This window comes from Lepisosteus oculatus, unplaced genomic scaffold (genome assembly GCF_040954835.1).
Source record: "Lepisosteus oculatus isolate fLepOcu1 unplaced genomic scaffold, fLepOcu1.hap2 HAP2_SCAFFOLD_113, whole genome shotgun sequence".
Lineage (NCBI taxonomy): Eukaryota > Metazoa > Chordata > Actinopteri > Semionotiformes > Lepisosteidae > Lepisosteus > Lepisosteus oculatus.
In genome coordinates this window covers 26,724-54,686 of record NW_027167664.1, presented here as the reverse complement: position 1 = coordinate 54,686, position 27,963 = coordinate 26,724, and the positions used below count along the sequence as shown (strand labels likewise).

The window sequence follows — 27,963 nt, the reverse complement described above, 5'->3', positions numbered from 1 at the left end:
ACTAGCACCCACTGAGCTAACCGGCCTCACGAGAGTGGTCCTCTCTGTGCTGCAAAAAATCGAACTCAGGGAATTTCTTTTGTCCTCCTTTGAATAGAAAGCTGTGTAATTCAGTGTATGGGCTTTCTCATGCAGTTTCATGGTTCTTGTAACCCAAATCCTACACTGCCCCCCCATTTCACAGCATTTTTCAGCTGATTTAAAATGTACCTAAAGGAGGAGCATTATTGAAGACCATCAATTACCAAGAGCTTTTGTCAAAGGTTTTGGTGGTCATTTTTAATGACCACAGAGCGCTGTGACCTCGGTTTTACATCTCATCCAAAGGACAGCACCCTTTTACAACACAGCGTCTCCGTCACTATGCTGGGGCATTGGGACCCGCACAGACCTCAGGGTGAGCGCCCCCCCGCCGGCACTGTTACGTCCCAGTGTGTGTTCTGTGTGTTTTTCTGTTATGTCCACACTGCTGACCCTTGATTGTTCTCCCTTCCCCATTGGCCAACCATCACACCACTGTTTCAATATGATGTCATCATTAATCAGCCTTCAGCCAATCAGAACACATTTTATTCACTATATAACATGGAGGCTTTCAGAAAGAAAAGGCCTTTCATTTGACTTCGGTCCCGTTCGGTTTTGGTTTTCGCTTCGCTTCGCTTCTTGTTATTGCTTTGGCTTCGTTTGTTGGTTTGTTTTGCTTTGTGTTTGTGTATTTTCGTATAGCTTCGGCTTTGTTGTTTTGTTGGTTTTACGTTAGTTTCTTTGTACTTTCGTTTGTTTGTGTGTTCATCCTTGATTTGTCTTTACCTTGCCAAAGTGTTACATGTTCAACTTATGTGTTCTTTTGTACCCTGTCCTGTTGATTACTCTTGTTTTTCCTTATTTGTATTCCTGGTTCACTTGTGTTTTTGTGTGAACTTTTGTATATAAGGTTAGTTTAGGTTGTTGGGTACACTTACACACTTAGTTAATTTTGTATTAGTACACTAGTTTAGTACGGGTGAGTGCCATTTGTCTTGTATGGTTTTGGGTAGTCAGTGCAGGTTAACTAGGGTGTTGAAGACGCAGAAGACCGTGTGTTTCTGGTTTTCTTTTGTAGTCAGATTAGCTTTCCCTCACTGTCCTAGCCAGCTCCATTTTGTTTGTTATTTTCTTTTCTTTGGCACCACTCTAGTTCCTTACCCTTATCACGCTTCCTAGTCCCTCACCAAAACCCATCTGCTTCCAAAAGACTTATCCTAAATGTTACACCCCTGTTCCCCTAGACACTTGGGGTTGTAACATTATTGGGGGCTCGTCCGGGATATCAAATTCCCGTCCTAAGGATTTTTTTTTGTGTTGCAGAATTTTGGTGTTGGTACAGGATTTTGATTTGTGGATTGTGTTTTGGCAAGGTACTGTAGTTATGGCTACTTTTGATTTGCGAAAGTTTGTGGAGGAACCTTCCTTTGAGCAGCTGGATAAGTGTAGGAAGGACGAATTGCTCCAAATTGCTGATTACTTCCAGATTCAGGTTTCGACGCAAGTTCTTAAAAGGGACGTCAAGAGAGCTGTGATGGATAGGTTGGTAGAGTTAGAGGTCATTGCATTAACGAGCAGGTACGCCGGTTCTCCTGGGGCTGGTGCTAAACCTGCTATGGTGGTGGAAGAACAGGACGAGGTGCAGGGGGTGGCTGAAGACTTAGTGGAGGCTGAGGTCAAGGCCACCTTGCCTCCCTTTGAACCGTTCTCTCCGGTCTCCACCGGGTCAAAAAGCGACACTCGCCTGAAAGTTCATTTGGCCCGCTTGCACATGGAGGCGCAGGAAAAAGCCCAAGTGCGCCAGGCAGAATTTGAATTGCGCCTTGCAATTCGTAAGATGGAGATCGAGGCGGAGAAAGAGGTTAAGCTCCGACAGCTTGAGCTAGAAGCACGAAAGAATGCTCCTGCTGTGCAGCCGACCCACTCCGAGGCCTCTAGCGTGTCTCCTTTGCAAGATCCACTCTCTACCACCTTTGATGTAAGTAAGCACATTGCTTTAGTTCCTCTGTTTAGGGAGACGGAAGTTGATTCGTACTTTGGTGCATTCGAGCGAATTGCCACATCACTTCGTTGGCCTAAGGAGGTTTGGTCACTGCTTTTGCAGTGTAGATTAGTGGGCAAAGCTCAGGAAGTTTGTTCTACACTTTCTTTAGAAGAAAGTTTGAATTACAATACTGTGAAAGCTGCTATCTTACGGGCTTATGAATTGGTTCCTGAGGCTTATAGACAATGCTTCAGAAATCATCGTAAAGTGTCAGACCAGACATTTGTTGAATTTGCTAGAGAGAAGGGCACTCTCTTTGATAAACGGGTTGTAGCCAGTAAAGTGAGTGACTTTAACTCATTGCGTGAGTTAATGCTCTTAGAGGAATTTAAGAACTGTTTGCCTGAACGCATTGTTGTGTATTTGAATGAGCAAAAAGTAACTACTTTATCGCAAGTCGCTGTTTTGGCAGATGAGTTCGTGCTCACTCATAAGAATGTTTTCATGTCTGTGCGTGCGGAGAAGACTTTGTCTACTCTAAGTTCCCAGTCTCAGTCTCCCCCAGTAAAAACTAGTTCCTCACGTCTTAAAGAGGAGCGTGAATGTTTTTATTGTCACAAAAGAGGTCATATAATTGCAGATTGTTTGGCCCTAAAACATAAGCAGCAGCAACAGCAACATCCTAAGAGTGCTGGGTTTGTTAAGACTGTTTCCCGTTCTGCTATTCCTTTGTCTAGTGAAAACAGTCTCCCTGACCCTAGTTATGATTAGTTATTTTTTTTCACTTTACCGTGAATCGGGCTCAGCTGCACAGAGGAGAGAGGACAGGTGACAGGGGAGTCACACGCTGGCGGTTTGAATACGCGGAAGATCACTGAGGGATCCACAGTATATGGACCCTCCGTGCGCCATCAGTCCACACTCCGGACTCTGAATCCTGCCATCCGAGTTAAGATCTCGGCGGAACCTGAGGCGCAGTTCCTTCTTAAAACGTAATCTGGTGAGCATTTCTAGAATCGTACTTGTATAGATGCAGCCTTTAATGTGTTGCTAGGTTAAAATTGATGATTTCCTGAACTTCAGTAGGCAACTGCCCTCTTGATTTCGGATTTAATTTCTTTATTACAGGGGCGCTTTTATGAAGACAGAGTCATGTTCAGGTACTTTGCTTGATGGAGGAAGCTCATTTCGGACTCTGTGATCTGCTCACCTGGAAAGGTCTGCTGTACTACTACAAGAGAGAAGTAGAGTCTGGAAGAAGGGACAATTTTATGATGCTTTGGAAGATAATGTTTTTTTTTTCTTTGAAATCGAAATGAATCAGAATATCAGTGCAAAAGACAAACTCTTGGTTTGGTTTAAAGAGATATGGTTTTAAAACAGACAAAATGTAGAAAACAGGTGTTTCTCACTTTTGGAAAAGAATGGACCGGGGGTAATATTTTACTAGTTGCAGTGCTGATCTCACTGGGTTACAGTCCTACAGTGTCACACCAGGGCCAGTGGCGCAATGGATAACGCGTCTGACTACAGATCAAGAGATTGCAGGTTCGACTCCTGCCTGGCTCGGGTTGTTTTTAAAAGCATCGGGCTACTCCCTAAGCAGTCTGTGCTACTTACTGCATTGTAATCGTACCCAGTAAGAGATTTCCTTCATGTAAATGAACTGCACCTGACAGCTTTAGAAAAACACCTGGGCTCAGTACGGTGCTGAGAGCTCAGCGTTGCTGTTGTTCTAATTAGCACGCACTGCATCGGCTATGAGCCCGAACTTTTCAAATATTCCGATCAGTTAGTCAACACGTAGTCCACATGAACGGTAGAAATATTCTCTTGTCTGTCTCTTGTTTGTATAGAACTGAATGTCCCTGACAATGTACTGTTAGTTTTAATTGAAGAACGGCATTTGTGTTCAAATATACCAGACAAGTTTACGTAACTGCTCATGCGACACTCAGTTGTAATTAGTCAAGAAATAAAGTCGAACAACAGCTGCGGGTTTGATTCTGAACGTATGAGATTGCAACGCCTTTTACTTCCATTGACAAATGACAGAGATTCGAAGAGAGATCCTTCAGACCAGCAAGCAAACCCACGGCTATTTCGGTTTTCTATCTAGGCAACGTTGGTGTCTGCAATAGCATACATGAAAGCGTGATGCAATTTCTGTGGCTACATTTGTTGCACGTCATGCACAGTAAGAGTGTTTCTAACACCAAATAAAAAGTCAACAATTAGCGATGACGCCTTCTCCTCAGTTAACCCACTGAAACCCTTGCTGTTAACAGTTCTTTACTGCGTGGTTTACCAGCACCTACATATCATGTCGGTTCTTTCAGCTTTATTCATTAGGTTTTCAAAGGCATAAGTAGAGCACCAGAGGTGCGAACGCAAAATGTGTGGTTATCTGAAGAATTGCTTTCAATGGCAGCGGGTCCAAGCGATTTAGCGTTTTTATAGTACCGGGAAAGGAGAAACGGCACTTTGCCTTTGCCGCGCAGGCACAAGGAGACGTGCGACAGACGCCGGAGTCGGCAAGTTCCGAACTTGCGCGGGGAGTCCCCAACGCACTTAACCACTCGGCCACGACAAAAGCGAGTTTGCTGCCGCCGCATTCCTCCTATAATCTAACACGGAGTGCGAGGTGGCTGCGGAAACCTTTTTAAAGTCGCTCTCCGTTAAAAAAAAAATACCTTTCACAAGATTCGTGCCGGCAGACAGACACGCCTCAGAGGGTTTAAGGCTGGCTTCACGTTCAAATGATAAAGTCCCCCAGTCCGGATGTCAAAATGCAACTTTGGCAGACAGAAAAAACATCAACAAACCACAAATGGTTTTTACAAGCTGCACCACACTGCACTTTCAAAAGCATTTACATTCGTGTTAGACGCGGGAATTGCCTTTGATTTGCGGGCTTACGAACGCCATGGAAAACGAAACAAAACTAAAGCCCTCAGCTCCTGCACTTGATTATAATGCCGTTACGTGTCGAAGCAGGAATTTATGTCATCCTACCACTGCAACACGGGGAATAGAGAGAAATGAGTACACGCTACGAATTGTCTCTTATCAGTCCCTACAGTTGTAAGGCGCCTGGAAGCGTGCACCCCCATCATTAATCTTTGCGCATCTGTGCAAGGTAAACTCTGGAGCAGTCTTTGAAACGGCTCAAAGGAAACACGTGATTGATTCCATGTGCATCTGGGGTTCATTTCTTATTTACATTTAATTCAAGGGAAAGGCTTGGGTCAGTTTCAGACGGCCTCCAACAGCGAGATTCAAGCGCCCCACCTTCAGCCCAATCTGCGCAGCCAGAACGCCAACGGTTCCTATGCTCTCCGGGGTGCGGTTGTGACCCCGTAACCTAAAATGTTGGTGGCAGACAAATGGAGACTAACAGGTGATGTCCTAGGACAGGACTACATTGTGGGGATGGTGACCATTGCTTGGAAAAGAGTGCGAGGCCCCTTTAGAAAAACATTTTGTTAACAGGCATTCTGCCTCAGCCTAAACACCTATAGCTTGCAAAGCGCATGCTATTAGACAGGCACCTCTGCAAGACCTTAAGAGTCTCTTAAACTAGTGATAGTAAGGTGTTCCCAATGGGCGATGTTCGGCTTTCAAATCATCTCTCCGTGGAAGCGCCGAGATGCAGCTGTTTAAGGCTTAGAAGCAGCTGACTGTTTTACTGCCTAACTGATCACTGTCAGTCAGGGAGCTCAGAGGTGAAAAGCCTGTCTGAGAGACAATTCGCCGTCGATCAGTTCAATATGTTCCGTACCAGCTCGGCGCACCTGAGATCATCTTGGTAGCCGTGTAGCTCAGATGAGTGAGAGCGTGTGTGTGTACCACCGTGATTGGATGCCGGTCCTTCTCAGGTCACAGTAAACCTTCTGCTGCCTAACTTTCCTAATTTTGGGGATCCCTTTGAAAAAGCAAAGGAAAAAAAAAACTGGCTCTTCATCAGCGTGATCGACCCAACCCAGTGTGCCCCAGTGGCCTAATGGATAAGGCACTGGCCTCCTAAGCCAGGGATTGTGGATTCGAGTCCCATCTGGGGTGCTCCTGTCCCATTTTGAGCGTACAAATGTCCTTGTGATTTGCAAAGCTGCAACCCCACCTTACTCAGTAGCGTCTCTGCTTTTCTCTCACATACAGTTGGGAGAAAAACTTTTGTAAACAGCCCTTCGGAATGATGTGGATTTCTGCATGAATGGCTCCTAACATGTGATCTTATCTTTATCTAAGTCATAATAATTAATAAAGAGAGTCTGATTTCACAAACAACACACGCCCAACATTTGACATTGCTGTTTCTTTATTGACCAAATGGTTTAAACAATCAAGGTCATTGATGGAAAAAGTACGTGAACCCTTATATTAAGGAGCTAGTGGAACCTCCTTTATGACAAAAACCTCAACCCCCACTTTCTGTAGCGGCTTGTCAGACCTGAGCAGCGGTTAGGAGGTATTTTGGCCTATTCCTCTATGCAAAACTGTTTCAGTTCATGTATATTTTTGGGATGTCTTGCGCTGAATGGCCTGCTTCAGATCACGCCACAGCACTTCAATGGGATTGGGGTCAGGACTCTTACTTGGCCATTCCAACATACGGAATTTCTTCTGTTTCAGCCACTCTGTTGTTGATGTACTCCTTTGTTTTTGTCATGTTGCAAGACCCAGCGTCTTTTGAGTTTTAGATCACAGGCAGACACCCTGACATTCTGCTGTAGAATTTCCTGATACATCTCGGAATTCATCGGTCCCTCGATGATTGCAAGCCGTACAGCCTCCGCCATGCTTCCCAGGTGGGATGAGGTTTTGGAGTTGGTATGCGGTGTTTTGTTATCTCCAAACATAACGCTGTGCACATTTACCAACAAGTTCAACTTTTGTCACGTCTGTCCACAGAACATTGTTCCAGGAGTTGTGGAACATCCATGTGGTCTTTAGCAAACTTGAGAGGGGCAGTGGTGGTTTTTTTGGGGGGGAGAGCAGTGGTTTCCTCCGTGGTGACCTCGCATGATCTCCACTCCTGTTCAGATTTCTTCTTATGGTGGACTCATGAACACAGACGTAAGACAAAGTAAACCACCTGTTTGCTAGATCCCATCCCCAGTCAGCTAGTCAAAGATTCCCTCGAAGGACTGGCAGGACCTATAATTAGTATGATGAATGCATCGCTTGCGTCAGGCGTCGTACATGATCAATTTAAGGTAGTGGTTCTTAGACCGCTCCTTAAGAAGTCAAATTTGGATCCACAAGTTCTTAACAACTACAGGCCTGTCTCAAAGGTCCCATTTCAATCTAAAAGTCTTGAAAGAATAGTTGTTGCCCAACATCAAATGGATTCAAATAATATACTTGAGAAATTTCAGTCTGGTTTCTGAAACTGCATTAACAAGAGTCGTAAATTATATTCTCTTAGCTACTGATGCGGGGAATACAACAGTGCTAGGTATGCAAACTTTAGGTTGCGCTTCTTCTTGCTGCATCATTGGCATGAGTGGAGCTTTTTAAACGTCTGTACTTACTGCGCCCCATAAGAAATCGTTTGTCCCTGTTCAAAAGAGATTGTGCGATGTCCTGCAGCGTTCGCAAAGCAAACCTTTGACAGTTTGAATAGAGGAATTTATTCTGCTTCCTGTGCGTGCAGTAGTTACAAACTTGAACGTCTTTACACGATCTCCTGCAGTTTTCAGTGGGCAGGCTTGGTCAGATGGCTTGGAAAAACGCACAGTGTTTCGGCTCGGGAAACATCATGAGCAGTGTCCTGCATGTTTTCTGTGTATAGCTGTCTTTTAACGCATACAGAATTCATTCGAAATCATTGATTTCTCCAATTAACAAGGGTCCCTTAAATGATGAGTCAAAGTAACATCTAATCGGATTAGTTTCCTTAGAGCTGGTTCAGAGTTTGCTCAAGAGTTTACATTTCACAGATGCGCAAAGAAGAATGTTGGGGGTGCACGCTTCAAGGCACCTTACAGCTGTAGGGAGTGATTCGAGACGATTCGTGGCGTGTGCTCGTTCCCATATACCATACGCCCCGGCGTGCAGTGCTAGGATGACGTACAATACCACTTGGGCACGTAACAGCGTTATATGCAAGTGCGGGACGTGAGGGTTTTCGTTTGTTCGTTTTGTTTTGCTCTGCTTTGCTTTGTTTTGCTTTCCATCGCGTGGGTAAGAGCGTAAATAAAAAGGTGATTCCTGCGTCTACCACTAATGTAAGAGCTATTTCAAGTGCGGCGTGGTGCGGCTTTTCAAATGCTTGTGGGCATTTCTCTGTTGTTGATTCTTTTTTTGTGTGTAACAAAGTGGCATTTTCATGTCCGGACGGGGAGACTTTATCATTCCGACATGAAGCCACCCTTAAGTCCTCTGAGGCATGTCTGTCTGCAAGGCTTGTATTTTGGAAATGTTTTTTTGAAACGGAGAACGACTTTGAAATAGGCTTCCGCCGGCGCCTCGCGATCCAGGTAAGATTGTAGCAAGAACGCAGCGGTGGTGGGGCTTGCTGTAGTCGTGGCCGAGTGGTTAAGGCGATGGACTAGAAATCCATTGGGGTCTCCCTGCGCAGGTTCGAATCCTGCCGACTACATTGTCTGCCTCCAGTCGGTGTGTTCCGGCGCAATCAAAGAAGCGCGCCTCTTTGCTGTTCCTGGTGGTTTTAAAACGCCCAATCGCTTGTACCCACTGCCTTGGAAATAAATTCTTCAGTGTCCGCAAATGGCATTTTGCAGCTGGAAGCATATGTCGACGTTTTTTTGCACAGAGCACCAAAAAAGCGTCTTTTTTGAAGGCCCAGACACTGAGCGTTGGTGGTTCAGCGGTAGAATTCTTGCCTGCCACGCGGGAGGCTTGGGTTTGATTCCCGGCCAATGCAGTGGCTTTTGCAGCAAGTGGCTCCATCACTTGCATCCCCTTGCAACTCGCAACTGAAAACCCACTGAAGCTAAGCAGGTGCGAGCCAGGTCAGTACCCGGATGAGGGTAAGCTACAGGGAAAAACAAAGCTTCCAGCTGGAAGCGGTGTTAATGGTGCCGGCGGGGGGGCGCTCACCCTGAGGTCTGTGCGGGTCCCAATGCCCCAGCATAGTGACGGCGACGCTGTGTTGTAAAAGGGCGCTGTCTTTCGGATGAGATGTAAAACCGAGGTCATAGTGCTCTGTGGTCATTAAAAATGACCACCAAAACCTTTGACAAAAGCTCTTGGTAATTGATGGTCTTCAAAAATGCTTCTCCTTTAGGTACATTTTAAATCAGCTGAAAAATGCTGTGAAATGGGGGGACATTTCAGGCCAGTGTAGGATTTGGGTTACAAGAACCATGAAACTGCACGAGAAAGCCCGTACACTGAATTACACGGCTTTCTATTCAAAGGAGGGCAAAAGAAATTCCCTGAGTTCGATTTTTTGCAGCACAGAGAGGACCACTGTCGTGAGGCCAGTTAGCTCAGTTGGTTAGAGCGTGGTGCTAAGAACGCCAAGGTCATGGGTTCGATCCCCGTATGGGCCAGGTTCTTTTCTCCTCTCTTACCAAAGCTGTTAGGTTCCTTTCCGTGGTGAGAGGGGTTGTCATGCAACGCTGCCACATAGTGCCGACAGACAAGAGTGTTGCAGGAGAAGAGAAAAGTGTTTGAAGATTTAAGAGTGTCTTAGGTGGAGCCAAAATCAAGTGTCACAAATGTAAGTGGTTGGATTTCCAATGTTTAATATGGTAAAAATAAGCAGAAGTTATCTGCCAGTCATTGCACAGTCTGCCATGCTTTTGTCAGATACTGTAAAGTGGTGTCGAACTGGAGCCTCACCATTTGCATATGTGAGGCTCCAGTTATACATCGAGTGTCACATTAAATGACAAAAATGAAGAGAGTTAAAGCAGCTGGAGAGGTTTTCTTACAACTTTTGAGCTGACACAGTTTTGGAAAATGTTTCCTTCACACTGCCCTGTACAACATAGGCAGCCAAGAGTCTCCAAAACAAAACAGAATTGACAGATAGGAGAAAATTCCCACTCGTCCTGAAGTTCCCAAAATCCAGCACTGAGCATAAACAAAGTGTCTAAGTAGCGTGGGAATGCTAACCCTAACCCTAGCTGGAGTTTGAGCAATCCAGCACTGAGCGTAAAAAGATGAGTCAAAGTAACGTCTAATCGGATTAGTTTCCTTAGAGCTGGTTCAGAGTTTGCTCAAGAGTTTACCAAGAGGACATTGATTCGTCAAATATACGTATATTCACGGCGAAAATACGGCTATACGTATATATACGTCGCCTCGACGTATAATCAACGTCAAATTGCAACCGTAAAATTGACGACATTAATAAACGCATATATAACGTCGAAAACACATCTAACACAGTGCCTGAGGCTTTTTACTGTACGTATCGTGTGTGCCGCAACTAGGAGTATACGGCTCTCTGCACAGTGTACGAAGTAAATTATTTTCACAGTAATTAATTTACACGTTTATAATAAATATAGTAAATATAATAAATTAATTACTGCGAAAATAATTTTCTTCGTAAATCCTGCAATCCAGATGATTGGGGCATTGGTGCATGGCTACAGTCTGTGTTAGGAACATGGAGAGGGTCTCTGGTTCAATTCATATTTGTGGGTCTGGTATTATTCGTTATGATCATATCGTTAATATCCTGTTTGAAAAACATGTGGACTAAAGCTGCTGCTTCTGTGCTAATTGTACGCCCTGAAGGGATCATGAAGGTCAAAAAATGATTTCATGGGAAAGGTTCTCTTATCTAGTGGCAGAACCTGATGGGTAGAACAATATAGTTTTAAGGGGGGTTACCCTTGGGAGTGATTCCCCTAGATGCAAATGATTTTTGTGGTTTGTTTGTTCATAATAAGATGTTTTGCAGGAACGGAACAAAGAGAAATTTTACAACTTCAGCTAGAATTGTTCTGCAAAACGTCACAGCTGAGGCAGGGGAACAATGTGTAGATTTTTCTAAGAGTTATTACCCAGTTGTTGACCAATCTGTTGACCAAAGTTGACCAAAAAAGCCTAAGATTATGCTGGGCTCCAGCCCACAGGGATTTACCTGTGCTGTAAGAACTAATGAGTGAATAAGGAGACTGGATTCTGGTGAAAGACTTCAGGAAAAAGAAATGGTGTTCACTCAGGTGGAGGGGGCTGTACCAGGTGCTGCTGACCACTGCCACTGCTGTGAAGGTCACAGAAATGGTGCCCTGGATTCATGCTTCCCACTGTAAAAAGGTCACAAACGAACTGAGCAAAGCGCAGGAGTGATGTCTCCACAAGGACAGATGGGGATAACCTGCTTGGGACTGATGTGCACAGCCCTTTTCCTTTTTATGTAGAAGCCTGTCACCACCCCAAAAGAGGAAGAATCTAAACACGAAGCCTCTTTGTATACAAACTGGCTGAATGAAACTGATAATGAGGGGGATATGAGTAATTTGTGGTATAAATTTATAAATCATACTGTAAAGTTAAAGAAATTTAATGCATCTTGTTATATATGTGCTTTAATGCCTCATTCTACAGCCTCACCCATGCGACTTTTTATGAAATGTACTCTTTTATTAATATAACGTTAGAAGGCTTAGACGCTATCAAACAAGAATTAAGGGGAGTTAGATTAATGGCACTTCAGAACAGGTTCGTGCTGGACCTTCAAAATGCAGCATCTGGAGGAGTCTATGCTTTAGTAGGAGACTCCTGTTGTACATATATTCCAGCTAATGACGATGATTACGGAAATCTTACGCTCGCTATTCAGCATTTGAAAGAACTAAAAGACAATGTGAATAAACAGAGAGGCATAAAAGATACACCGGCTTTTCTCTCCTGGTTAGAATCACTGTTTGGGCCAGGGGGAATGTTTTTCTTTTAAGTTACTAACACCGATTATAGGGGCTGTGATACTTGTCTTCCTGTTTTTATGTTGCTGTATGACATGTATTATTCCAATGCTTCGAAATATGGAAATATGGTACCTAGGGGGATAAACTGTTCATCCTTCCAGTCTGGAGAATTGGCAGCTGTCTGACGTCAGTAAGTGATCCTTAAAAATTAATAGTTCCATGACAGTGTGCATCACCAGAAAATCAATTTCAATGCATTAAAACTCTTGTTATCCTTCTGATCATTGAAGTGTCATTGCCCCAGCACTGTATACTCTTACTTTTGACGCCTGTCTGAAGTTGGATCCATTTCTAAGAATGGTGACTCACATATCCTCATGCTCAACTTTGGCTCAACCACACAAACTATGAAGATAATCATCTGCTTTTGCTCCAAGATTTATGTTACTAGGCTCTCTCCTGGGGATCCTCGTGTTCAAACATTGCCCTTATTGTGGATGATCCATGACAGAATTCAGGGAATTCAGAATTCTGATACCTCAGCTCAGATTCTCACTGGGCAGACTGTCATTGCCTGGTGTGAATGTGTGCATATCTGTTTTTGTGCATGTTCTGTGGCCTGTTGTACAGTACATCACAAATGAAAGGGAAATGGAAAACTAAAATAAGACTCAAGTGTTTTATCTTTCATTAACAGTGTTTCATTAGTATCTATGCTAGATCCTGTCATCCACTGCTTACCACGACAGGCTCTAGCACGGGATAGCAGCTAATACATTTAACAATCTCACTGCACAATGTTGTATATTCAAGGGCTGATCTTCTGTACTTTTTCTTTCACTTTTCATTTCCTAGAAACTCAGTCCTGCCAGGAATAATCTGAGAACAAAATCAATCTGAGTGAAAATCTAAGCAGAGGAAGATTGTTTTACAGAGTCAACAAGGTCTAATTCAAGGTCATCAGCACTAACAACATTCTCTCTGGAGACAGGCGATAAGAAAATTGAAAGTGTGTATTGTTACACAACAGCAGAGACTATGAGTTATGCTATCATGAGAGTGGTGATGGATTTTTTTCATTGCTTAGTTTTGCAGGTTCTGTACATTTGAACATTCAAAGTGACTAAAGTAAAGGAGTTTTCCCTTTTTACCACATAATTCCCAAAAATCAACACTAATAGAAAGCCTAATTCCAGCCAAGATTCAATTACAGTCTCTCAAGCATCCCAGCAGTGGATTTCATGACTTCAGACAGCCATCTTTATCAGTGGAGAACTCAATGCTCTGAGGTTTACTGGCAGAGTCTCACACTGGGTAATATGTTGGTAAATAATGTCCTATGGAATTCTACTATTGATAAATTCTACTATGGAACTGGGATGTGTCCTGAAAAAATCTTCTATGATAGTGGTACAGTCCATCACACCCCACCTACAGCCTTTAAAAGAGAAAAAAAAACTGACAACAACAAAGTAAGTCTGTGGTGTAATCAACTAGGTCTTGCAAACATACTTAACCTCTTCCAGCTACCAACATTACAAATGCTGTTTAGATGGTTATTTTTTGGCTTCTGATATTATGGTGGAAAAAGAGCCCTGGAATCTTTGTAGAAGGACAAAAGACGGAAAGAACAGGCAGTGTAACCATGGCGAAGAGAAGGGAAATATTGGAGAGAGCTTTTTTCATACACTTTTTATCATTGTTTTTCCAGCCCAACAATGATCAACTAATATGGGCAGGCGTCCTGTGCCAAATCCAATCTACCTTTCTTCCAAGCATACAGGAATGTCAGTGAATTAAATATTGACATATGAAAATACCCAAAAATATGCAATCACACATATGCAGTTTGAGCAAACATAAGACAATACCCAAGTACCACAAACTACCAGGCATCATTAGCAGTTCAGGTGGGGAGCTGTGTCAGCATGCGTAGGCTGCAAAGGAACAAGTAATAGGTCTATTCCATGCTTAAAAGAGAAGAAAGAAAACACAACATTTCAGCCGTGGAGCCCTCACACCTGAAGAAGGCTCCACGGCCGAAACGTTGTGATTTCTTTCTTCTCTTTTCATCTAGTGTCATTAGCCAGTTCCTGTCAAAATAAAATAGAAATGGATAACATTCTAGAGAGAGTTTGAAATACCAAGGTACAATTTAAACCATATTTCTTCCACTATAACCACAATATTTTGGAGAGATCGCTGAGCCTAACTGTTCTGGCATGCCCGTTAGCCTCAGTCCTGCTTCAGCAATGAATGCAACGGGGCACATTCTGAGGGAGATGCGGTCAATCAGGTTGCAGGAAAACCACGCTATGCTTTTTTTTGAGATCCTGAAAAGGACAGAGGGGCCATGTATATGTGTGCAGCTGGATATGTAATTGCAGGTGGCGTAGCAAATTCTGCTGAAGCCCCACTGCCTGGTGTGGACGGTAGCTGTGCATGTTGCAGCAGAATTGTGCATGTGAGATCAAGGGGGCATGTCATGTGTTTGAGCACTTCACTCCCTTCCGGAAGCACGTGATTCCCTGAGTCCCAAAAATTTGTAAGTTCTTTGGATGACCTGTGGACCGATCTTTCACGATGAAGAATTCCTTAAGAAGAATAGATCTCGGCCCACCATCCCAATGCCTCCATCTCAAAACAGCAACCTCCCACTGCCCTTAGTCTGCAAGGCAGTCCTTTCAAGTGCGATGATGACGCCGGGACCTTTGTTGCCTATTGTACGAGCTGAACTTTTGTGCTCATCAATTCAACGCTCTTTCCATCAACTCATCTTGTCTTTTGACGCTTCGTGTTTTGTGCTCCTTTGACTACTCTTTGGCAACATGGGCAGGCTGACAGCAGCGCGAAGTAAAGTAATGGCAAATTTCTTGACTTATTTCTGAATGTGAATGTTCTTTAGAAAAGGGATGCGGCGTTGCTTCTCCCCCGTGTAAAGGTCACGCATTCCAGACGTGGTTATGAGCGAACAGTTGCCGCAAGTGTTTGAAAAGAGCAAGAGAGGAAGCAGCCCTGCCCCGTGTGAGGATCAAACTCAGGACCTTCAGATGATGAGACTGACGCGCTACCAACTACACCAACGAGGCCAGCTGCAGTACACAGCCGGAAAGTTTGCCTCATATGGATTTCAGTCGCCCGTTCCCTAATCTTTAGACGCCCTCTGCTGGATGTTGCATTTGCCTTTTGATCTCACCGATACTTTTTTGGTCTGTTTCTGTTGCAAGTCCGTTTTTCAGATCTCACGTAGCACAAGTCTCTCTGGCTGAAGTGGCCTCTCTGCTTCAGCATCGTGCCCTCACTCAGCCATTAAAAACGTCACTCGGACTTCTGACATGCTGACATGAAATGTCAAGAGAGAGTGGCGGAGACGCTTAAGGCAGAGAGAAGATGAAGAGGGGGCGTGGCTGCGAAATGATTGACAGCTGCATGACGCTCTCCATGCAAGGCTTGACCACAGGCTAAAGGACACCTTTCGGCACATCAAGCTCTAAGCACACACCTGGAGGACGTGGGAAATGATCCCGCCACCTCTCGCATGCAAAGCGAGCGCTGTACCATGCAAGATAACCCCCCTCACTGGGGCTCATGCCTCAGTGTCGCCTAGTGCCGCTTGTTCCCCTCTTACCGGGTGCAGTTCACTGCCCTTCGTCTGCAAGGCAGTCGTGTAATTGCGGCTTTCTTGACTTATTGATGAAGGTCTGACTGGACGAGCGAATGACGCCTCTCCCCCGTCCTCAAGCTCGCTGACAGAATAAAATGGAAAGTGCTGCCGTGGCTCATTGGTTTAGGGGTATGATTCTCGCTTAGGGTGTGGGAGGTCCTGGGTTCAACTCGCGGATGAGCTCTTGTGTGCTCTTTTTGTCCTCGTCCACAAGACTGGGAACTGATATCCACATCACCTTGCAGCATCTGCTTATGGCAAACGATGGAATGTGACTAATGACTGAACGAGCCTGGTGAATACTCATCACGTGGCACAATGAGAGCGTGCAGTCAGCTGTCCAAGGCAGCAACCTCATTGCTCGTTCAAAAGAACACATACTGAAAACTCATCACCACTATGTCGTAAATGAGCACCGCGATCGCTTGTTGTCATGCGTCCTTACTTGGGAAATGCAGAAGCAAAAACTGCCCTCTCTCAGCCACCGAAACGTGTGCGGCTCGCCTTGCACTCTCTGCGCCTCGCTTATTTATGGAGCTGTCTGCTCTTCTTTCTGTTGAAGTGCGCAAGTTACGGGGCGTACTGCACACTATGATGTGCTCAATGACAGCTTTCAAGATTTGAAAACTATGAGCTTGATGGCTCAAGTCGAACGAATGTAGTTGTTACGCAATTGATGATCAAACGCACGTATTCTAACGATTCGTGAGAGTATGTTCTAAAGGTCCCTGGCTCGATCCTGGGTTTCGGCATTTTGTTTCATCGCACCCTTTGTTCCTCTCTCCAGCGCCCCCTGCCTAAAGTGACGCTTCCCTTTCTCAGCCCGAAACGCAAGCGAGACACCAGCAGCTGTCCCTGCAGGTTTCCGTAGTGTAGCGGCTATCACGTTCGCCTGATACGCGAAAGGTCCCCGGTTGGAGACCGGGCAGAAACAGCCTCGTTTTGCACGCTCCTGTACTTCACAGAGGTATTGAGCGACCGGTCATTTGTTCCCAATGTATTTCCGGTGCCTTCATGCACTCTTGTACCAAACGCACGTTCCTTCTGTACGTGGAGCTGATCATTTGCAATTGGGCTGTGCCGACAGACCAGGACGAGCTCTGTCGGCTCAAAAGCAGCGCAGGACCTGCAAGAACAACAGAAAGATTAGCATCCAGCGGGGGCTTCTTAGTGAGCCCAAGATCTCATCAAGAATCGGCTCCAGCAACAGGGCTGGGCGCATTGTTCCATTCTCCGACCACTCTCGGTGTAAACAAGTCCCTCCTGGTCTCTGCTTGAATTGCACTTTCCTGCGTTTGCTTTGGTGTAACTGGCTTCCCCTGCATGGGCGAATGTGAAGAAGATCCTTAGTAAGTCATTGAAGAAACCCGAGAAGAGGTCGGAGTGGCCTCTGTCGTTCATCAACGATCCAGTCAGGCAGTACTCCTCTGTAAAGCGCTGTTCGTTCACATCGATTGGCTTTTTTTTGCCTTCATTCGTGCAAGTAGTAAAAGCAGACGACCCTATTCTGCCGTGACCCGGATTCGAACCGGGGTTGTTGCGGCCACAACGCAAAGTACTGACCACTATACGATCACGGCGAGTTACTGATACACACGGGACAGGGCGGAAAAGGCTGTGCTCTCTTCGTGTGACATAATTTGGAAAAGTCCTGACGTTGCATTTCAACTGAGCCCCAGTATACATCGACCCTTCGACACTCTGAGTGACAACTCTCTTGCGTGTTTTCTCATATTTATGTAGTTTGCTTGCATGATGCCGGGAACAGCGGCATTGTGCGCTCCCATATGTTCTAGCGGTTAGGATTCCTGGTTTTCACCCAGGCGGCCCGGGTTTGACTCCCAGTATGGGAACGTGTCGTTTTTGCCTCCTGCTTTCCAAAAGATCAGCACCGTGTACGAAGGAGCCGCATTAAAACTACTCGAACGTGCAAAACGTGCGAGAAGAGGGGACGCTTGTTTCCAGCCGAAACTTCTCGCGTGTGAGATGAGCTGACCATCGCTGGTAGACTGGTAGACAGGGCTGACCTTGGGCAATAGGATTTTTACTCTCCAAGATGATATTTGCACTTTCTGGAGAGGCGATTTTCTCCACTTCAGTAGCCCGATTTCGTCGATTGCGTGGAGAGGGCTGTAGAATGTGGTGCGGCCTTTCCTGCTCCGTCCATGACAGGCGTGCTGGTCTCTGGAGAGAGAGCACGGTCCATCAGCGCACTCCAATAAAGGCACTGGAAGCAGCTGAATCACATTGGCGAAGCTCAGCACTGGGCCGCTGGGCACATCTTACCACCGTTTCCGTAGTGTAGTGGTTATCACGTTCGCCTCACACGCGAAAGGTCCCCGGGTGGAAACAGACTTCAGACTTCTTTTGTCGCCATGCACAAAAGGGGATTGGGGATTCGCCTAGCGCTGTGATCGAACAGACCCACTCACCTATTAGTGTGGCGGGATCTGCACAGTGCATGTCGCAGCGCATCCTGCTTTCACTTCAATGTGCGTCCTGATGTACCCCGGTCTCCCGCGTGACAGGTGGGGACAGGTGACAGGTCCTATACTAACGAGGAAGACATCGCTCTCTCCGACCCCCGGCATCGTGTCCCGACCCACCGTGCTTGAAGCCGACGCGTGCTGTGATTCCTTTACGGAGCAGAAATGACAACCGAGGAGCCGAGAGATCATTTCAGCATTTCGCGTCTGAACGGAAAACACAAACGACCAACTCGGAATGACTTGCCTTTGACGCTTTTCAAAGCGTTCTTTGTGCACGATGACTGCGCCGCCTAGCAGATACAAATGGGTTGTACAACTTTGAACTAGCAAATGGAAGAGGGCTAAGCCCCCTCTATTTTAGCCCAGGTTCGATCTGTCTCCCAGAATCACCAGGGCGCACACACACACACCCGTGCCGTTGAAGTGCTCTGCTTCAATTCTAAGGGCAACTCAACATTCACTCCTAACCCGAGTGCAGAAAAGACAGCGTCTGCAGCAGCAGCAGCTCAGGTCTCTGCACAGGAGCTAAGCTGCCCCCATCTCCTCTGCTCTGCGGCTCCGGCGGAGTGGAGTCCTGCCTGGAGCTGTGTTTGCAGGCGGCGGCTCCCCGCGCCCTGTCTGTGCATCGTGAAATTAATTAATAACGTTAATAAATTTATAAAGTAAATTTATAAAGTTAATAAAGTTATAAATTAGAAATTAATAACGATATAATTATATTCATGTACCGCAACACAAGAATAGTACACGCTGTACATTGTCTGTCGATAATGTTTCTGTAGTGCTTTAGTGGGTTAGGTTCCTGACTTCCATATCGCACGGTCTATGATTGAATCCCATGGAACTATGACTTCATTTTTTAACAAACATTTCTTTGAAAAAATGAAACGTTTCCCTTGGTCAGAGATTAAATAAAACCTCACTTTTTTTGAGGTTTTACTGTGCAGAGTGAGGTTTTATCTCACTTTTTTTGAGCAGAAGGTTTACTGTGACCTCAGAAGGGCCGGCATCCAATCACGGTGGTACACACACACGCTCTCACTCATATGAGCTACACGGCTACCAAGATGATCTCGGGTGCGCCGAGCTGGTACGGAACATATTGAACTGATCGACGGCGAATTGTCTCTCAGACAGGCTTTTCACCTCTAAGCTCCCTGACTGACAGTGATCAGCTAGGTAGTGAAACAGTCAGCTGCTTCTAAGCCTTAAACAGCTGCATCTCGGCGCTTCCACGGAGAGATGATTTGAAAGCCGAACATCGCCCATTGGGAACACCTTACTATCACTAGTTTAAGAGACTCTTAAGGTCTTGCAGAGGTGCCTGTCTAATAGCATGCGCTTTGCAAGCTATAGGTGTTTAGGCTGAGGCAGAATGCCTGTTAACAAAATGTTTTTCTAAAGGTGTGTCCAAGTGGCTGCAAAAGGACAACACTCCCGGGGCGCCATGGCTTAGTTGGTTAAAGCGTCTGTCTAGTAAACAGGAGATCCTGGGTCTGAATCCCAGTGGTGCCTTCTTTGTTCTATCTTCTCTAATAGTAGTGGTCATTATGGACAACCGCCTACGGCTAGACTTAATTAAATGCAAGTATTCATTTCCTGTCCTTAATGCGACTTGTTTTTCTTAAAATGGATGCAACTTGCAAAACATGAAATACAAACCTTGCTAATCAGCGCTAGCGGCTGGCAAAAAAAAAAAAGAAGTCAGCAATGTTTTTTTCTTTAACCTTAACCCTACTAATGGAGAAGAGTTAAACGACCGAGTCTATTCAACTTCCCAGTGGGCATTGACTCGTCGAATATACGTATATTTACGGCGAAAATACGGCTATACGTATATATACGTCGCCTCGACGTATAATCAACGTCGAATTGCAACCGTAAAATCGACGACATGAGTGTACTATCATGTTAGATTATGATAGTCCGCACTCCGGACTCTGAATCCTTTCCCCGGAGTAAAACCTGTTACATTGAAAGAATGCTTCTCACAGGTTAAAAGAGGGACCCTTGTTAATTGGAGAAATCAATGATTTCGAATGAATTCTGTATGCTTTAAAAGACAGCTATACACAGAAAACATGCAGGACACTGGTTCCCGAGCCGAAACACTCTTTTCAAACTGTCGAAGGTTTGCTTTGCGAACGCTGCAGGACATCGCACAATCTCTTTTGAACGGGGACAAACGATTTCTTATGGGGCGCAGTAAGTACAGACGTTTAAATAGCTCCACTTATGCCGACGATGCAGCACGAAGAAGCGCAACCTAACGTTTGACAGACAAAAGCCGGGCGCCGCTACGAGCAATATGAAATCGAACTGAGAGCACACGGCGTTTCGCGCTGACTCAAAAGTGATCTCGACAGACGCTGTTCTCTGCATAACGCTGAAAGAGCTAAAGAGCGTTTCTGTTGAGACGTAACAAACTCGTTTCTTTCTACCATGATAAAATCTGTCTTTAAACACCTTGCTCAGTATCTGACGAGACTGTCAAAAATTGCTTTCGCCGATTGTATTGCAAACCGGCGGAAGCGTGGTATTGGGAAAAGTTTTCAACTAGCAATAATCGCGCCTCGGCTAAACCTCACAGGCTACAATACTGCCACTGCGCAAAGCTGACGGTTGCCAGGCAACCGCCGGGATCCTATGGAAATCGTTATCAATCGTCTCATGGCATGTCGTTGCTGTAACGCTTCATATTTGTCGACTTCTTCTAGCTTGAGGTTTTGAAGAATTTCATGACAGACAAGGGCTCCGTCGGGAACAAAGGGCGTTGTGAGAAAACCGTTGCTTATTTTCAGCAGCAGAAATACAAGCCTTTAAATACAAGATGACAGAACAATGACGAAGGGCATGCCGGGAGGAACTCATGCACTACAGAGGAAAGGGGGCGGTCACGTACAGTTCACATTCAAGCCACAAGTACTCTTCTCGGATGTTGCACAAACAAATCCTAACGTCCTGAAAGCATTGCAGCATGTTTGTGTCCCACTTCCCGTGGCTGCAGGACGACTGACACGAACGGACAAACACAATCTGTGGCGTTTAGCGTGACATAGTCTTGCAGGCATCGTGCTGTCTCACTGCAATACTATACCGCTGGAGGAAACAGTCCATCTGGCCATGAAACTCATTTGAATGTCTAGCTACAGCAACTAACAATATCATGATTTATTCAGAAATCAGTTCTTCAGATAACCACACATTTTGCGTTCGCACCTCTGGTGCTCTACTAATGCCTTTGAAAACCTAAGGAATAAAGCTGAAAGAACCGACACAATATGTAGGTGCTCGTAAAGCACGCAGTAAAGAACTGTTAACAGCAAGGGTTTCAGTGGGTTAACTGAGGAGAAGGCGTGATCGCTAATTGTTGACTTTTTATTTGGTGTTAGAAACACTCTTACTGTGCATGACGTACAATAAATGTAGCCACAGAAATTGCATCACGCTTTCATGTATGCTATCGCAGACACCAACGTTGCCTAGATAGAAAACCGAAATAGCCGTGGGTTTGCTTGCTGGTCTGAAGGATTTCTCTTCGAATCTCTATCATTTGTCAATGGAAGTAAAAGGCGCTGCAATCTCATACGTTCAGAGTCAAACCCGCAGCTGTTGTTCGACTTTATTTCTTGACTAATTACAACTGAGTGTCGCATGAGCATTTACGTAAACTTGTCTGGTATATTTGAACACAAATGCCGTTCTTCAATTAAAACTAACAGTACATTGTCAGGGACATTCAGTTCTATACAAACAAGAGACAGACAAGAGAATATTTCTACCTTCATGTGGACTACGTGTTGACTTACTGATCGGAATAATTGAAAAGTTCGGGTCATAGCCCATGCAGTGCGTGCTAATTAGAACAACAGCAACGCTGAGCTCTCAGCACCGTACTGAGCCCAGGTGTTTTTCTAAAGCTGTCAGGTGCAGTTCATTTACATGAAATAAATCTCTTACTGGGTACGATTACAATACAGTAAGTAGCACAGGCTACTTAGGGAGTAGCCTGATGCGTTTAAAAACGACCCGAGCCAGGCAGGAGTCAAACCTCCAAACGCCTGATCCATAGTCAGACGTGTTATCCATTGCGCCACTGGCCTTGGTGTGACACTGCAGGACTGTAACCCAGTGAGCTCAGCCCTGCAACTAGTAAAATATTACCCCCGGTTCATTCTTTTCCAAAAGTGAGAAACACCTGTTTTCTACATGTTGTCTGTTTTAAAACCATATCTCTTTAAACCAAACCAAGAGTCTGTCTTTTGTACTGATATTCTGATTCATTTCGTTTTCAAAGAAAAAAAAACATTATATTCCAAAGCCTCATAAAATTGTCCTTCTTCCAGACTCTACTTCTCTCTTGTAGTAGTACAGCAGACCTTTCCAGGTGAGCAGATCACAGAGTCCGAAATGAGCTTCCTCCATCAAGCAAAGTACCTGAACATGACTCTGTCTTCATAAAAGTGCCCCTGTAATAAAGAAATTAAATCCGAAATCAAGAGGGCAGTTGCCTACTGAAGTTCAAGAAGTCATCAATTTTAACCTAGCAACACATTAAAGGCTGCATCTATACAAGTACGATTCTAGAAATGCTCACCAGATTACGTTTTAAGAAGGAACTGCGCCTCAGGTTCCGCCGAGATCTTAACTCGGATGGCAGGATTCAGAGTCCGGAGTGCGGACTGATGGCGCACGGAGGGTCCACATACTGTGGATCCCTCAGTGATCTTCCGCGTGTTCAAACAGCCAGCGTGCGACTCCCCTGTCCCTGTGACCTCATTGCTCTGCTCTCGCCTCTGAAAATGTTGAAATCGCATGTGGAACAGGAAAATGACCCTCGAGTACGGGGGAAAAAAAAGAAAAAGATCATCTGGAGCGCGCCAACCCATGTCCGGACAGCCCAGATCCCTCGACGAGGTGGCCGAGTGGTTAAGGCGATGGACTGCTAATCCATTGTGCTCTGCACGCCTGGGTTTGAATCCCATTCTCGTCGCGCTCCATGTGTGCCCGTTCGGCGTTGGCCCTCCTGTTTGCTCCGGTTCTAGAGCCGTGCATTTTCTAGCGGTGGCTGAACATGGTATAGTAGGCTAACGTCGGTATCGAGCAGTAACAGTAACGGTATTTACGTGTCGCTGCTGCCAAGTGGCTCTGGGTTGAGACCGCGTTTTCACTTACTTGCAACGCAAACGGAGAAAGCGATTTTTGACAGTCTCTCGAGAGACCGCGCTAGGTGTTTAGGGATAGACTTTGTCAGTTCCCCCTGGGATGGTGGCCTCTCAAATAGTTTGTGATTCCTTATACAGTAGAAGCCTGCTTCGTGGCTTAAATCCAAGCTAAGGAAACGAGTTAGAGGTCTGATGCAGAACTGCGAATTCAATGAAGGGGAACACTACAGTACATTGCACTGTATGTGTGAGGAAAGCTGCCCCCTTCAGTCCCTTGTCGACCGAACAGAGGACTGTAAAGGATACCGCCAAGAAACTTAAGGATGCTGGTTGGAATCCAGCTCCAAAGAAGCCCCTTTGGGTGTTATGTCATCAAAAAGTAAGAACAGCGAATCTCCCTTTGATCAAAAGCGCAACAGAGCTGTTTTCCGTGGAGCAGGTTTCAGACCCGTAGACCTGTTTTATTTGTAGGGCAGGGCGCATTCCCAAACGCGAATCTCCTGTTTTAGAAATGCTTTGGGCGGCGTGAAGTGAAAATAAGAAGTGGGCTCCAGATGCACATGGAAGCAATCAAGTGTTTCATCCGAGCTGTTTCAAAGACTGCCCAAGAGCTTTCCTTTCACAGAGGCGCAACGATTAATGATGGGGGTGCACCCTTCAATGCGCCTTACGACTCTAGGGAGTGATTGAGACGATTCGTAGCGTGTGCTCATTTCTCTCTATTCCCCGTGTTGCAGTGGTAGGATGACGTCAATTACTGCTTCGACACGTAACGGCATTATAATCACGTGCAGGAGCTGAGGGCTTTAGTTTTGTTTCGTTTTCCATGGCGTTCGTAAGCGCGCAAATCAAAGGCAAGTCCTGCGTCTAAGACGAACGTAAATGCTTTTGAAAGTGCAGTGTGGTGCAGCTTGTAAAATCCTTGTCCACATTTGTGGTTTGTTGATGTTTGTTCTGTCTGCCAAAGTTGCATTTTGACATCCGGACGGGGGGACTTTATCATTTGAACGTGAAGCCAGCCTTAAACCCTCTGAGGCGTGTCTGTCTGCCGGCACGTATCTTGTGAAAGGTATTTTCTTTTTAACGGAGAGCAACTTTAAAAAGGTATCCGCAGCCACCTCGCAGTCCGTGTTTGATTATAGGAGGAATGCGGCGGCGGCGGGCTCGCTTTTGTCGTGGTCGAGTGGTTAAGGCGATGGGCTCGAAATGCGTTGGGGCTTCCCCGCGCAGGTTCGAAACCTGCCGACTCCGGCGTCTGCCGCACGTCGCCTTGTGCCTGCGCGGCAGAGGCGAAGTGCCGCTTCTCCTTTCCTGGTACTATAACAACGCTAAATCGCTTGGCCCCGCTGCCATGGACATCAATTCTTCAGATAACCACACACTTTGCCTTCGCACCTCTGGTGCTCTGCTTATGCCTTTGAAAACCTAATGAATAAAGCTGAAAGAACCGACACGATATGTAGGTGCTCCTAAAGCACGCAGTAAACAACTGTTAACAGCAAGGGTTTCAGTGGGTTAACTGAGGAGAAGGCGTGATCGCTAATTGTTGACTTTTTATTTGGTGTTAGAAACACTCTTACTGTGCATGACGTGCAACAAATGTAGCCACAGAAATTGCATCACGCTTTCATGTATGCTATTGCAGACACCAACGTTGCCTAGATAGAAAACCGAAATAGCCGTGGGTTTGCTTGCTGGTCTGAAGGATCTCTCTTCGAATCTCTGTCATTTGTCAATGGAAGTAAAAGGCGCTGCAATCTCATACGTTCAGAATCAAACCCGCAGCTGTTGTTCGACTTTATTTCTTGACTAATTACAACTGAGTGTCGCATGAGCAGTTACATAAACTTGTCTGGTATATTTGAACACAGGTGCCGTTCTTCAATTAAAACTAACAGTACATTGTCAGGGACATTCAGTTCTATACAAACAAGAGACAGACAAGAGAATATTTCTACCGTTCATGTGGACTACGTGTTGACTTACTGATCGGAATAATTGAAAAGTTCGGGCTCATAGCCGATGCAGTGCGTGCTAATTAGAACAGCAACGCTGAGCTCTCAGCACCGTACTGAGCCCAGGTGTTTTTCTAAAGCTGTCAGGTGCAGTTCATTTACATGAAGGAAATCTCTTACTGGGTACGATTGCAATGCAGTAAGTAGCACAGACTACTTAGGGAGTAGCCCGATGCGTTTAAAAACGACCCGAGCCAGGCAGGAGTCCAACCCGCAATCTCCTGATCCGTAGTCAGACGCGTTATCCATTGCGCCACTGGCCCCGGTGTGACACTGCAGGACTGTAACCCAGTGAGATCAGCACTGCAACTAGTAAAATATTACCCCCGGTCCATTCTTTACCAAAGTGAGAAACACCTGTTTTCTACATTTTGTCTGTTTTAAAACCATATCTCTTTAAACCAAACCAAGTGTCTGTCTTTTGCACTGATATTCTGATTCATTTCGATTTCAAAGAAAAAAAAAACATTATCTTCCAAAGCATCATAAAATTGTCCCTTCTTCCAGACTCTACTTCTCTCTTGTAGTAGTACAGCAGACCTTTCCAGGTGAGCAGATCACAGAGTCCGAAATGAGCTTCCTCCATCAAGCAAAGTACCTGAACATGACTCTGTCTTCATAAAAGTGCCCCTGTAATAAAGAAATTAAATCCGAAATCAAGAGGGCAGTTGCCTACTGAAGTTCAAGAAGTCATCAATTTTAACCTAGCAACACATTAAAGGCTGCATCTATACAAGTACGATTCTAGAAATGCTCACCAGATTACGTTTTAAGAAGGAACTGCGCCTCAGGTTCCGCCGAGATCTTAACTCGGATGGCAGGATTCAGAGTCCGGAGTGCGGACTGATGGCGCACGGAGGGTCCACATACTGTGGATCCCTCAGTGATCTTCCGCGTGTTCAAACAGCCAGCGTGTGACTCCCCTGTCCCCGTGACCTCATTGCTCTGCTCTCGCCTCTGTGCAGCCGAGCCCGACTCATGGTAAAGTGGAAAAAAGTATGCCCTCAACGTGAGATTGACTCTGGAGTGAGGATAGACGTTACCTTTTTATCGTTGAACAGGATGTATGTGATGTGGCGACTAGGTTCAATTTTGTATCCTCTTTAAAAGATTAAGGACTGGGGTGAGCGTGATTTACCACCCTTTCAGCTAAGAACCCGACGTGCGCACCGTTTAAGCTGCATAGACTCGGTCGTTTAACTCTTCTCCATTAGAAGGGTTAAGGTTAAAGAAAAAAACATTGCTGACTTCTTTTTTTTTTTGCCAGCCGCGAGTGCTGATTAGCAAGGTTTGTATTTCATGTTTTGCAAGTTGCATCCATTATAAGAAAAACAAGTTGTTCAAGACAGGAAATGAATGCTTGCATTTAATTAAGTCTAGCCGTAGGCGGTTGTCCATAATGACCAGTTCTGTTCGAGAAGACAGAACAAAAAAGGCACCGCTGGGATTCGGAGCCAGGGTCTCCTGTTTACTAGACAGGCACCTTAAGCAACTAAGCCACGGCGCCCCGGGAGAGCTGTCCTTTGACAGCCACTTGGACACACCACTCAGACACATCTGCATTCGGTGTGTGCTCCGCCTGCTCGCTGAGCAAGTTGCCACCTTTACATATAATAGCAACATCAACACCAAGAGAAAGGGTGACAAATGGCTTTTATCTGGAACTTTTCATGTCCAAGGAGCTCAATGTGCTTTCTGTGTACAACAGGGCCACTGAACTCCACACTGGCCACTGAACCACAGCAGTGGCTTGCTGGCTTGACATCTCCCAAGGAAAATGTTGAAATCGCATGTGGAACAGGAAAATGACCCTCGAGTACGGGGGAAAAAAAAGAAAAAGATCATCTGGAGCGCGCCAACCCATGTCCGGACAGCCCAGATCCCTCGACGAGGTGGCCGAGTGGTTAAGGCGATGGACTGCTAATCCATTGTGCTCTGCACGCATGGGTTCGAATCCCATTCTCGTCGCGCTCCATGTCTGACACGTGTGCCCGTTCGGCGTTGGCCCTCCTGTCGTTTGCTCCGGTTCTAGAGCCGTGCATTTTCTAGCGGTGGCTGAACATGGTATAGTAGGCTAACGTCGGTATCGAGCAGTAACAGTAACGGTATTTACGTGTCGCTGCTGCCAAGTGGCTCTGGGTTGAGACCGCGTTTTCACTTACTTGCAACGCAAACGGAGAAAGCGATTTTTGACAGTCTCTCGAGAGACCGCGCTAGGTGTTTAGGGATAGACTTTGTCAGTTCCCCCTGGGATGGTGGCCTCTCAAATAGTTTGTGATTCCTTATACAGTAGAAGCCTGCTTCGTGGCTTAAATCCAAGCTAAGGAAACGAGTTAGAGGTCTGATGCAGAACTGCGAATTCAATGAAGGGGAACACTACAGTACATTGCACTGTATGTGTGAGGAAAGCTGCCCCCTTCAGTCCCTTGTCGACCGAACAGAGGACTGTAAAGGATACCGCCAAGAAACTTAAGGATGCTGGTTGGAATCCAGCTCCAAAGAAGCCCCTTTGGGTGTTATGTCATCAAAAAGTAAGAACAGCGAATCTCCCTTTGATCAAAAGCGCAACAGAGCTGTTTTCCGTGGAGCAGGTTTCAGACCCGTAGACCTGTTTTATTTGTAGGGCAGGGCGCATTCCCAAACGCGAATCTCCTGTTTTAGAAATGCTTTGGGCGGCGTGAAGTGAAAATAAGAAGTGGGCTCCAGATGCACATGGAAGCAATCAAGTGTTTCATCCGAGCTGTTTCAAAGACTGCCCAAGAGCTTTC

The 27,963-nt window shown here is 45.6% G+C and overlaps 10 non-coding genes across 10 annotated transcripts; 7 read left to right on the top strand and 3 right to left on the bottom strand.

Moving 5' to 3' along the window:
* The first annotated feature begins 3,504 nt into the window (after positions 1-3,504).
* Positions 3,505-3,577, top strand: trnac-aca (transfer RNA cysteine (anticodon ACA)). The gene has a single exon. It is a non-coding gene; the product is annotated as a tRNA-Cys (tRNA).
* A 2,420-nt stretch (positions 3,578-5,997) lies between these two features.
* trnar-ccu (transfer RNA arginine (anticodon CCU)) lies at positions 5,998-6,070 on the top strand. Its single transcript has one exon. It is a non-coding gene; the product is annotated as a tRNA-Arg (tRNA).
* Positions 6,071-8,530: 2,460 nt separating this feature from the next.
* On the top strand, positions 8,531-8,612 carry trnas-aga (transfer RNA serine (anticodon AGA)). Its single transcript has one exon. It is a non-coding gene; the product is annotated as a tRNA-Ser (tRNA).
* Positions 8,613-9,454: 842 nt separating this feature from the next.
* Positions 9,455-9,528, top strand: trnal-aag (transfer RNA leucine (anticodon AAG)). Its single transcript has one exon. It is a non-coding gene; the product is annotated as a tRNA-Leu (tRNA).
* Positions 9,529-14,878: 5,350 nt separating this feature from the next.
* trnam-cau (transfer RNA methionine (anticodon CAU)) lies at positions 14,879-14,951 on the bottom strand. Its single transcript has one exon. It is a non-coding gene; the product is annotated as a tRNA-Met (tRNA).
* A 1,436-nt stretch (positions 14,952-16,387) lies between these two features.
* On the top strand, positions 16,388-16,460 carry trnai-gau (transfer RNA isoleucine (anticodon GAU)). The gene has a single exon. It is a non-coding gene; the product is annotated as a tRNA-Ile (tRNA).
* A 574-nt stretch (positions 16,461-17,034) lies between these two features.
* Positions 17,035-17,106, bottom strand: trnah-gug (transfer RNA histidin (anticodon GUG)). Its single transcript has one exon. It is a non-coding gene; the product is annotated as a tRNA-His (tRNA).
* Positions 17,107-19,456: 2,350 nt separating this feature from the next.
* On the top strand, positions 19,457-19,530 carry trnat-agu (transfer RNA threonine (anticodon AGU)). The gene has a single exon. It is a non-coding gene; the product is annotated as a tRNA-Thr (tRNA).
* Positions 19,531-20,490: 960 nt separating this feature from the next.
* Positions 20,491-20,632, bottom strand: LOC138226206 (U4 spliceosomal RNA). Its single transcript, XR_011184430.1, has one exon. It is a non-coding gene; the product is annotated as a U4 spliceosomal RNA (small nuclear RNA).
* A 6,449-nt stretch (positions 20,633-27,081) lies between these two features.
* On the top strand, positions 27,082-27,163 carry trnas-gcu (transfer RNA serine (anticodon GCU)). Its single transcript has one exon. It is a non-coding gene; the product is annotated as a tRNA-Ser (tRNA).
* Positions 27,164-27,963: the final 800 nt, after the last annotated feature.